Source organism: Microtus pennsylvanicus, chromosome X (genome assembly GCF_037038515.1).
Source record: "Microtus pennsylvanicus isolate mMicPen1 chromosome X, mMicPen1.hap1, whole genome shotgun sequence".
Classification (NCBI taxonomy): Eukaryota; Metazoa; Chordata; class Mammalia; order Rodentia; family Cricetidae; genus Microtus; species Microtus pennsylvanicus.
In genome coordinates, this window is record NC_134601.1 from 54213171 (window position 1) to 54225468 (window position 12298).

At 42.1% G+C, this 12298-nt stretch overlaps 1 pseudogene; it reads right to left on the bottom strand.

The window, feature by feature from the left end:
- Nucleotides 1-584: 584 nt before the first annotated feature.
- Nucleotides 585-7540, bottom strand: LOC142840786 (homeobox protein orthopedia B-like; annotated as a pseudogene).
- Between the last annotated feature and the right edge of the window lie 4758 nt (nt 7541-12298).

A 12298-nucleotide genomic window follows, 5' to 3' on the forward strand; every position in this document is an offset into this window, starting at 1 on the left:
GACCTGTGTCAGGAGGACTCCTAGTACCATAACTGTGCCATTGAAAGGAGTGATAGTGAACAGACCTGGGGGTAGCCTAGGTCACTGGTCACACTCCCCACTGATGAATGCTCAGAAAGTAGTCTTTTTGTATTTGTTGTAGTACAAGGGTGAACTCGTAGATTTGGGGGAAACTCTGTTTTTGTTGTGAACAGTCTTCTCACTGGGGACTTGTCCTGTTTCTGTTCTTAGGTGTTTTTTCCCACAGGGTCGAGTTAAGGTGAGGATGGTACAATGTGACAACACAGAAGAATATATGTCTGTGCGAGGATTGCCATCGGTCTTGAGAAACTTTTGTGACTTGTGGAGTAGTAAAGGTGACTCAGGGTTTGATCCCTTCCTTTTACCTTCTGTTAAATATTTTCTCAATGATAGACATCCCCCCTTCTGACCCCCAAAAAGGACATGAAATATTTTGAATACACATCTCTTTATTGCTGAAGGGATAAGGTGTCACAGCCATCAGAAGGTGTCAGTGACACCTGAAGATCCTGTATTCATCTGGTGCCTGGACAGGATGATGCTTCAGGACTCCTACAAAAGCTTTACTGCAAGGTGTCCTGGCCATCAGCAGATGCACACTGGAGAATCTGAGACTGCTGATGTTTCCTATATTGGGCTCTTCTTTTCTTAAACCAGCTCTGCAATAACATGGTGAAAGAGGTGGCTTTAGTGTATTCAACAGTCAGTATCACAAGGGGCTAAAACAACTCTGTGTAACAGTAAATGCCAGTGAGGCTTTAGATTGAACAAACTTTTGTAACCAAGGACACACAAAACCCTTAGCAACCCCAGCCCTGGAAGTCGGAATTCAGAACAACCGGAAAAGGGAAATTCATTAGGGAGAACCTTTCCTCTCTTATGTCCTTTCAAGGAAATGGGAAAATATGACTCTAACAAAGAGAATGGGGATCAGTAAATCAGGGTATGGAGAAGACCAGATATCAAAAGGTTTTCAGGTATTACAATCTACACACTCTCTGCCAAGGACAAGGTAACTCATCATGAACTTGAATTATTTGGTTTACTTGAACTACTGCTTAGAAATAAATTATCTCCTCTGACTCTCTGGAAAGTCACACACCACTACATCAATTCATGCCTATGTAATCCTCATGATATATGCCTATAATAGAAAGGATGGGAGAGCTCATATTTGGCCTTGAATCAATGTTAACAAAGGCACAACACGTCCCAATTCTGGTTCTGATTAAATAGGTGCAGGAATAGCTGAAATAATTGCCATAGATTCCTCAAATTTGATTGTTTTAGATGATCCCAAGATTTCTGATCTAAGTTGAAGAGCCAGAAAGCTGAATGTATTACTAATTTCTTTTTCTGGAGGACCCTGTACTCTTTTATCCATTAAAGATCTACAAAAATGCAGGGCCCTTGCTGGGTGACTGTGGAGGTTTCTGTGGCCTCCCATAGAGGCCTCTTATCTCCTATGCACAAGAAAGGAAGCTGCAAGAAAGTGGATGTGTCATTACCTGGATAAGTCTGGTTTTCAGCAGGCTTCCTGGAAATTGGTTTAAGGTCGTAGAGGAGACTGAAGATGAGGTGGTGGTAATTGGCTGCCATTGCGCTGGAGTGCATACATGAGTAACTGCTTTTTAAATAAGTAGAGGAGAAAGGACTGGGGGATGATGAGGAAAAGAAGGTGGAAATGGTAAATGAGGGGACAAGAATAGTCGATAGAAAGAAGAAAGAAAGCAGAAGATAAGAGAAGGGCAGGAGGAAAAGAAAGGGAGAGAGAAAAGCTCAAAGGAAGAAAAGAAAGAAGATATAGATCATTACATTGTTAATAGTCTCTGGTAACTGTACTTCTATACCTTAGTTTCAGCATTAACTGGAACATTGATTCTTGTCCTGCTCAGACTAACAGTGGCACCCTGCCTCTTCACCTGCAAGGCCAACTTCCTCAAACAGAAAATAAACTCATTTAAGTTACTGGTCCCTAGAAACAACTATGCATCCTAGAACAGGACAAGTCAATGATTTGACTCAAGCCCTCTGACCTAGTCGGAAATGTGACAGTTTAATCCAGTGAAGAGGTTCCTCCATCTTCTATTCTTGTTGAGGCCATTTCAGGTAGAAAGACTTTGATCTCTGTCATGGAGAATCCCACGGGAAATTAATAAATTCTATTCTAGGGACCAAAGATCAGGGATATTCTATCTAACTTAGCTGTGCTTAAACTTCCTGTTTGTATGAACCCCTCCTTCAGCTAGCTGCTATCTTAGCTTCAGTAAACAGCTTGATTCAAACTGCTTACTTCTGCACAGGCATCTGCATCTGCTGAGCTAGATGTTAGGACATCTAGGTTTTAAGATGCCCTCACAACCCCCTTGTTCTGGACACCTTGTGCCACGCCTACGTTCCCAGATACCTGGGTGTCATCCTTTTCAGCTGGAATAAAGACTTTCTATTAGCTATAGACCGTGTGAGTGGTCATCTCTGCTCACAACTATGGAGTGCTCTATCCTAATTGGAATGTGTTCATAACCTCCTCCCTTAAAGCCTCAGGAAACATAGCAGAAGAACAAGCAGAAAGCTGGAAGATCCAAAGGTGCTGGATGACTCTAAAGGAACAAAATCTATTTTCTGTCCAAAAGGCCAAAAATCAAAATGAAATCAATGCAATTCAACAATACACTCTCTTGTGCAGCCTTGGAAAGACACCTCAATCCTAACTCCTACTGACGCTCCTCAAAGGGGCCCTTATCACGAAGGACAAGGGGTGCTGTGAGATTCACCACTTAGGATAATGGGATACCTGCTTCCTACCTCCCCTTAACTGTCAGAAAACAATCTCCTTCTTTCCCAGGCTCTTCCTCCACCTCTTCCTCCTCCTTGTCCTCCTCCTCCTCCTCTTCCTCCTCCTCCTCCTCTTCCTCCTCCTCCACCTTCTCCTCTTCTCTGTTATTGTCCTCCCCTTTTTCTCCCTCCAGCATTTTCCCCTTCCCTTCCAGTACTTCTGAATCTAATCTGGCATATTTTTCTTTATCAAAACACGTAATTTCTGTGCAGTAAACCGCTATACTCCCATGATTTTAGCCCATCATTTATCGATGGACAGCTTCGTATTGCTCCAGCACCTTAAGCAGGTATGGTGATTACAAGGAATCACACTTGCCAAAAGAGTGTGAAAAGTCACAGCCTATCCACAGCTCAAAGAAACAAACAAACAAACATCCTTCCCAAATTGACTTGGGAGACCTAATACTACTCCAAGGGAGGCCTGCACAGAGATGTACTTTTGTCATCTATAGGATTAGGGAAATGAGCCAATTCAGACAATTCATTCAGATATCTTGGGACTCCCTGCTTCCATCATGTAGGTAATAAGGGTAGGTCACTGTCACCTATGGACTTTTGCCCTGGCCCTCTTCCATGCCCTCTAAAGTTTTCTGGGCTCAGGACAAAAGCCATGGTCTCAATGAGAGTTGAAGCTTGATAGTGATCCCCTACTTTTTGCCAACATGAAGAGCATCCTGGTCTCCGTTCTTATACCAGGAGATCCAACGTTTTTAGGCAGAATCTCCAGACAGCAATGTGATCTGTAACAATGTGGAGAGGAGTTAACAAAACCGCCTCTTCCTTAATACATAGCCAGCTATGGAAATACAGTCAGAGTTACCTGTTAGATGTCACCATCCTCTCAGGCTCCTAGGGAATAAGGGTCCATTATATTGGAAATCATTAAACTGCACATCTTTGTGTCCATGCCATTTCGCTCCCTCTGTGCCCCTTCTATTATGTGGATGTATAGTCTAAAGAAGACCAACAGTGGACGAGAAGCAATGAGGGGAAATCAAACATACCAACACGATGCCTCCATGAACTGAAACAAAGCCCCAGTGTGTTTGGTGGAGGCCACTTGTTGGTTCTCACCTGTCCAGTTAGCTTAGCCCCGAAACAATCACAAAGCATCTATATTAATTAATTCACTGCTGGCATATTAGCTCTAGCTAATCTAGCTAGTTCTGCAGTGTATCAGCCTCTAGAGGTGCACTGCATCAGCCCCTAGAGCTGCAGTAAATGAGCCTCTCTGGAGCTGCAATGCATTAGCCTCTCTCTGGTGCTGCAGTTCATCAGCATCTAGAGCTGTAGTGCATAGGCCACTAGAGTGATAGTGCATCAGCCTCTATATATGAAGTACATCAGTATCTCTAGAGCTGATACTCCTCATCCTCTAGAGCTGTACTGCATCATCTTCTCTGGAGCTGCAGTGCATCAGCCTCTAGAGGTGCACTGCATCAGCTTCTCTAAAGCTGCAGAGCATCAGCTTCTCTGGAACTGCAGTGTATTAGACTCTAGAGTTGTAGTGCATAGGCCTCAAGAGGTGCAGTTTATCATCCTCTCTGGAGCTCCAGTGCATCAGCCTCTCTGAAGTTGCAGTACACCTGTCTCTCTAGAGATGCAGTGCATCATCAGTCTCTCTAGACCTGCAGTACAAATGGCTCTGGAGTGATAGTCCATCAGTCTCTCTAGAGATGCAGTGCATCATCAGTCTCTCTAGAGCTGCAGTACAAATGGCTCTGGAGTGATAGTCCATCAGTCTCTCTAGAGGTGCAGTGCATCATCAGTCTCTCTAAAGCTGGAGTACAAATGGCTCTGGAGTGATAGTCCATCAGCCTCTCTAGAGATCCAGTGCATCATCAGTCTCTCTAAAGCTGGAGTACAAATGGCTCTGGAGTGATAGTCCATCAGCCTCTCTAGAGATGCAGTGCATCTTCAGTCTCTCTAGAGCTGCAGTACAAATGGCTCTGGAGTGATAATCCATCAGTCTCTCTAGAGATCCAGTGCATCATCAGTCTCTCTAGAGCTGCAGTACAAATGGATCTGGAGTGATAGTCCATCAGCCTCTCTAGAGATGCAGTGCATCATCAGTCTCACTGGAGCTGCAGAACAAATGGCTCTGGAGTGATAGGCAATCAGCCTCTCTAGAGATGCAGTGCATCATCAGTCTCTCTAGAGCTGCAGTACAAATGGCGAACATGAAGGTTCAACTTTGCTGCTGTCTACATTGGCTTTCCACAAACTTACAAAGGTGGAAGGCCAACCAATTGCACTTGTGAGTGTCTTCCCACATGACTCTTGGACAAATAAACACAGGTTAGTTATGAAACACTGAATATCTCTCTGGCCTCACTTAATCCACACTTATCACTAAGTGTTTATTTGTTGAAACAGAGCCCTGTTTTTCTCCTACTGCATGCTACATCAATTAGATGTCCCCAAGGTCACTTAGAGTCTACTACAACAGTACACATAAGTTCCCTGAAATGACCTGAGTGTCCGGACTTCAGTATTAATCTCTGTACACATACCAGTAAACATTTATGTTTTCCTTTATGCATGACCATATAATACTCAATGCTGTCTATATATATGATGTTCCCATACTGATTATAAGTGTTCTGTGAATCTCAAATGGCTGAAAGACATTTGAGGAAATGTTTAACATCCTTAGTCATCTGAGAAATGCAAACCAAAACAACTCTAAGATTCTATCTTACACCTATAAGAATGGCCATGATCAAAACACAGATGACAACTTATGCTGGGGAGGATGTGGGGTAAACTGAACACTCCTGCATTGGTGGTGGGAGTGTAAACTTGTACAGCTCCTTTGAAAATAAGTATGGCGATTTCACAGAAAATTAGGAAACAATCCACCTCTACACCCAGCAATACTACTGTTGGTTATAAAGCCCCAAATACTCAATCACACCACAAGAACATCAGCTCACATATGTTCATAGCAGCATTATTCATAAGAGCCAGAGCCTGTAAACAACCTAGATGGCCATCAGTCAAAGAATGGATGAAAAACTGTACATGTGCACAACAGTAAAAAAAATAATAATGATATCTTGAAATTTGCAGGCAAATGGATAGATCTAGAAAACACCATATTGAGTGATGTAACTCAGAAACAGAAAGACAAATAGAATATTTACTCACTCATAAGTGGTTTCAACACATAAAGCAAAGCAAACCGGCAACCCCGGGAAACCGAGGCAACAAAGAGCACCCTGAGACAGGCATAAATAGATCTACTTAGGAAGTAGGAAAAGACAAGATCTCCTAAGTAAACTGGGAGTGTGGGGGTCACAGGACAGTGAGACTGGGAGAAGTGAAAATGGGAAGGGAGCAGAGAAAAATATAAAGCTCAATAAAGACAATTAAATAAAATAAAAATGCTAAAAAATTGTGTGCATTTTTTTTTCAATTAAGAGACTACGGTGTCTCCAATAATGGGAAAAGACACTTAATGGCTGCCCGTTCCATTTTAACTCTGGAAAACTTCAAGAGTCAGTGCTCAGTTACTATTATAACCCAGACAAGGACACCTCTCACCCACGCTCACTGTTCATAGTAGATACAAGAACATGGACCATGACCTGAAGCACAGTTCCCTGCCCAAAGCCTTTTCAGACATACTAACTCGCACTCTGGATTCTCCCAGGAACAAGCGCTTTGCAAGATCCTTCCTGTGAGAAGAAGATGGAAGGTGGAGTTGTTAGGGAAATGCAGCATCTCACCTTGGCAGGATGAAAGTCATTTCTGGAGATGAATCACACCCAACACAAAACTATATAGAGATGGTGAGCTCTAAAGTATGAAAGCGGCTTTTCATTGATCTCCATTTTAATGCAAAAAATAACCACATTAATCAGCACCAGGTTCATATGCTATACTAGTAGAGGGATTGCTTAGAAACCACTAGGTCTTGAATTCAATTCCCATTATAAAACGGGGGCCATGAAGAAGAAGAGGATAGGAAGGAGGAGGAAAAAACAAAAGGAATTCTTAAAGAACAAATTGAGAGGCACCAACCAGTTTCTAGATTCAACACTGCATGTGTGTGTGTGTGTGTGTGTGTGTGAGAGAGAGAGAGAGATAGAGAGAGGGGGGGGAGTAGGTTGGCTTTGACTTCTCAAACATCCTTCCCATACCCAGCAACTAAACAAAGACCTCGTGCTTGGGCTCAAAGCAGATAGGACCCATAGTGTGAAGAACACACCTCCTAATTAGATGCTGATGGATGGGAGCTGGAACAGCTAATGAAACAAGTCACATACCTTATGATCTCATCAGGGTACTTAGTTTTTTCAAAAACATCTTCCAACTCATTCAGCTGCCTGGGTGTGAGACAAACTGGATCCACGGCCTTGTGCACAGGACCTGTAACACTCTGGCAGCAGCCACGTTCTCCTGCTCCTTCAACTGTGGGTTTCTGTACCCTTGGTGGTTCCCATGGCTCTCATGCCTGATGTCATCACCAACGTAGTTGAAGTTAACAACGTGGGTCACTTCATCCCTGTGGTGTGGGATGCCCTGGTTCTTTGTCGGAACCATTTAGAGAACATTCACCATAGATGACAATTTCTGTTGCTGCAGTGGCCTCATGTTCAAAATCAAGGCTCATCTCAATCTTATTTTCATTCAGTTTGTAGAAACTGTGTTCCACATGTTGGGATTGGAAAGCCATGATGAGACCTAAAAGAGAATAGTGTCATCTCCATAAATGGTTTGTGGATAGTAATGATTTTGTAACATGTGGGTTTTTAGCAAGTTTCACATCCGTCCTCTTTCCATCACACAATCCCTATAGGAGATATGTGCCCACTGAAAGTGGCTCTAGGGAGCATGTGCAGAATGGATCTAACATGGATCCAACCAAGTACACCAAAGCCTCTAGGAATGGAGTGGAGGAGAAAGAAAGCTGTTGCAGGTGCACAAGTAGGGATGAGGACATGCATTTACACCGAGCACATAGCCTCTGGGTGAACCCCTGGAGAACTCTAGCTTCTGTATCTCACTGGGTGCACACTGCAAGATCTGGGAATTAAGTGGACATGGTTATGTCAGCTAGTGTTTGTCCCAGTTTCCTTGAGAGGACATTGAAAACACACCAACACTGTCCTCTACCTGAAGGAGTGTCATGCTTGTGAAGTGGAGTTTATGTAGCATTCTGGGGGGACAAGTCATTGCAAACACTGGACGTCACCATTGAAACAATGAAAATGCTCCAGATGGTTGATTGGGACTCTCCATCAGAGTCTCTGTACGATGTCCTGCCCAGTACTTCTCATGTCTGACTAGGCTGACACTGTGTGGGTCTCTGCCCTTTTCACAGTGTCAGCAAACTCCTGAAGCTTGAAAGTGCTCTCAACAGTACTGGAGCTGAGAAATCACCATATATACAGTAAGTATACAAAAGTGAAATAACCTCGGGCTAGCTTTCATTCAAACAATTAATATTCTCAAAAAATTTCCTCAGTGGGCTGAGATGTTGGGAAATATCAAGAGTATCTCATTAAGAAACTGCAATCCTTCACCCAGCGACTGATGGAAACAGATGCAGAACTACAAACACTGGTGAACCTCAGAGAATCCTTTGGAAGAGGTGGAGAAAGGATTGTGGGAAACAAAGAGGCCAAGGGCACCAAAAGATAAACCGCAGAATTTACTAACCTAGGTCCAGAGGGATCACAGAGACTCGGCTGCAATTCAGGGAGCTTGGAAGGGGCTAACTAAACCCTCTACTCATGTTTTACAGTTGTGTAAATTATGGTCTTGGTTTTCTGGTGGGGCTCCTAACAGTGGGGATGTCTCTGACCCTGTGATCTGCTTTGGAAACCTTATCCTCCTACTGGGTGTATTATTCAACCTTAATAGGAGATGACGTGCCTAGTCTTACTGCATCTTGCTATGCCACAGATGGCTGATATACATGGGAAACCTGCTCTTTTCTGAAAAGAGAAGTAGATGGGGGGGAAAGGCAGGTTAGTAGAAGGGTCTGGGAAGAGAGAAAGAACGGAGAGGAAATGATTTTGGGAAAATAATTAATTAATAAAAAGAAAACTAGGATTAACATTGCTTTTAAAAATTAATATTAAGGGGATGGCTTAAAGGTTAAGGGCACTGCCTCTTCTTCTAGATGTCCTGAGTTCAATTCCCTTGAACTACATGGTGGATCACAACCGTCTATAATGAGATCTGGTGCCTTCTTCTGGAGTGAATGCATGCATGCAGGTAGAACACTGTACACATGAAAAATAAACCAACCTAAAAATTAATATTAAATTTAGTAAAGTTACAGATTAAGAAATCACAAATTGTGATTGTCAGATTTTTTAAAAATCTTTTTTAAATACAAGGTCATTATTAGTTAGTGTGCTTGTACTTATGATGCCTTCAGGGGGCACTGGATCTCCTGAAGCTCTACTTGGAGATAGATGGTTACCGAGGTGGATCCTGGGAACTGTACTCTGGTCCTCTGAAAGAACAACAAAATCTCTTAGCCATTTAGTCGTCTGTCCACTCTCCTCACACAAATGCAAACTTTTTCTTTCTTCCTTTTAATTGTAGAACCCTAGAGTGCTGTGATATCAGGACAGCTAGCAAGATTCCTAAGGAAGTTGTAGCACAAATAATTTGACTTATAAATGTGAAAATCAACATCTGTAAACACAAAATCATTGTTAAATACCTGTATAGTTAGTAGGTAAGTAAATTAGGATTCCTTCTAATTGTTGAATTTATTTGTTATGTGAGTATGGACCTATACCATTTTGTGCATGTCAGAGCACATGTTTGGATGTCAGAAGACAACTTGGGAAAATCAGTTCTCTCTTTCAATCATGCACTTCCCAGAGATCAGGTTGAGGTCATCTGTGGTGCAGGAGATCCTTCTGTTTATGTGCTCCTTTCATTAGTAAATGAATAGAGAAACTCCATTGGCATTTTGATAGGACAGTACTTAGGTAGGCAGGGAAGACAGAACTGAATCCTGGGAGGGAGAAAGCAGAGTCAGAGAAACACCATGGAACTGCCACCAGAAATAGATGTGCTGTAACCTTGCTGGTAGGGCAAGACCTCATGGTGATACACAGATCAATAGAAGTGGGTTAAATTAATATGTAAGAGTTAGCCAATGAGAAGTTAGAGTTAATGTGCCTATCAGTGATTTAATTAATACAGTTTCTATGTGGTTATTTCTGGGCTAAGCAAGCTGGGCAGCCAAGAAGAACAAGCATCCCCCCTTACAACAATCAGGCTTGCCAGCAAGCATCTTTACCAAGGAATCATTGCAGAAAAATACCCCCATGGCTTCATTTTTATGTATAAGGAGTGAGGGATAGTCATGACCCCATAACAGGATGGTTGATTAAAATCTTCATATAACATTAAGAATACTTTTACCAGGATCAGGTGGCACACAACTTTAATGCCAGCACTTGGGAGTTAAAGCCAGGTGAACATCTGTGGATTAAAGGGCAGCCTAGTCTGCAAGAGCTAGATCCGGAGCAACCTCCAAAAACTACAGAGAAATGCTATCTCAAAAAACAAACAAAAAAATCTTTTGAATATTCAGCTTACTGAACATTGAGCCCTACATACACTATAGGGGTTCATAAATCATAACAGTTTCCCCCAAGAATTCTTGACCTAAGTATATCCCATCAATTCCCTCCTAAACACCCTATCAGCAGAAAGGGTATAATAGCCACTTTGAAGACAATACTATCTTTCCTGAAGTTGTATTACCCTTTTTAATATACTGTGTGTTTTTATAAAGATGAGTTCTTTTGTAGATTTGAGCCATAAAAATAAAAACAGAGTCTCTGAGTCTATATCCTGCTAATGCCAGAAGCTGAGGTCTTCAAGGGTGATGCCTCACACAGCAATCCCCTAATATGTGCATCATGTGAGCATCAGCAGAACAGGACACACTCACCTTAACTTTTCACTCACTGCTAGGAAATCCTTGGATTCTAACCTCTGAGAAGGAAGAGAGGGGAAAAGACAGAAGAATAAGCTTGAAAGGAGTGGAAAGGGCAGGCTGCTGTGAAGCAAGGCAATGCTTGACAGTGGGAGGAGGTGGCACATGGTGGCCAGCTCCAAAGCCTGAGCTTTGTGTCTTAGGACCCTAGACGACTGTCTGATTATCAGTTACACTGGCCTCCTGTATTGCTGCGTCACCTACTCCTTTTGCCTCTGGCAACATCTTACTCTCAGCTGCTGTTGTGAAACACACTTTTTCTAAGGAAACAACACACATTTACTACTGCCGAAAGGAATCCTGCCCCAGACAGGAGGAACAACAATACCAGAGTCCACCTGGAGAACAAATTGCATTTACCAGACTTCCTTACAGGAATATGGTTAACTTTATACAGTTACCCATGTGGTGGTGACCTACAACCATAAAATTGTCTGTTGCTACTTCATGAGTATAATTTGTTATTTTATGAATTATAATGTAAATATCTGACATGCAGGATATCTGAGAAGCAACCCCAAGTGGGTCAAACTTGTTGAGAACCACTATTCTAAGCAAAGGTGACTTTCATCTGAATTGTATGTACCTGGTTTTCCTCAAGCGAACCTCAGGGAATTTGGGTTCACCTGGCACCTATGACACAACAGTCCACTTCAAAGTTCCACATCCCTAATCAAATACATATTTGATGCTGCCTATATGTGCTCATGGCAACGTCACAACAAAATTTAAGAGCCAGAAGTACAATGGTTGTTTCAGAAAAAGCCAATATTTTTCTGGGTACTTCCAACAGTCTCCAGTTCAAATATTTTCTAAAACCCACCTGGTTACCTACCCTTAAGTTCTCATTGCAAGACACAGTGAAAATGTGTACTTGAGAAAAATATAGTTTCCTTTCCTGGTTTCTGTGAGATGTGTGAATATTTAATTTATGTAAGGGCTTATTTATTCCTAACCAAATGTAAGTGGAAATGATTTAAGAGAGTGGGCACATTAAATAAGTACTTGCAGCCACATTTAGGAACTATCTAGTATGTATTATGTATGTGCTACTAAACAAACATATAACTGGAGAGACAGATCGTAAACTTGTCCTCTAAGTGTTAAATCATATATAAATACATACACAAAAGCCAATGGTACACTAGCACTCCTTTACACACACACACACACACACACACACACACACACACACACACACACAATGAATATCTGTAAAAAAAAACCTACACAGATTTCCATGGATGCTAATATGAAATTTTCTGTAATATGTAGACTATATATTAGGTGAGGGACTAAGGCTGTATTTGAATGTCTTCTAAGCCCATCTGAGGATATGAAATACTCTGTATTTGGCCAGTGGGATTTCTTCCATTAGAGGTTCATGCTAGTGGTGTAGACAATATGAATCCCTTTAGAAAAAGAGGGCATACATGGCCAGTGACTGTAGACAGCACAGTA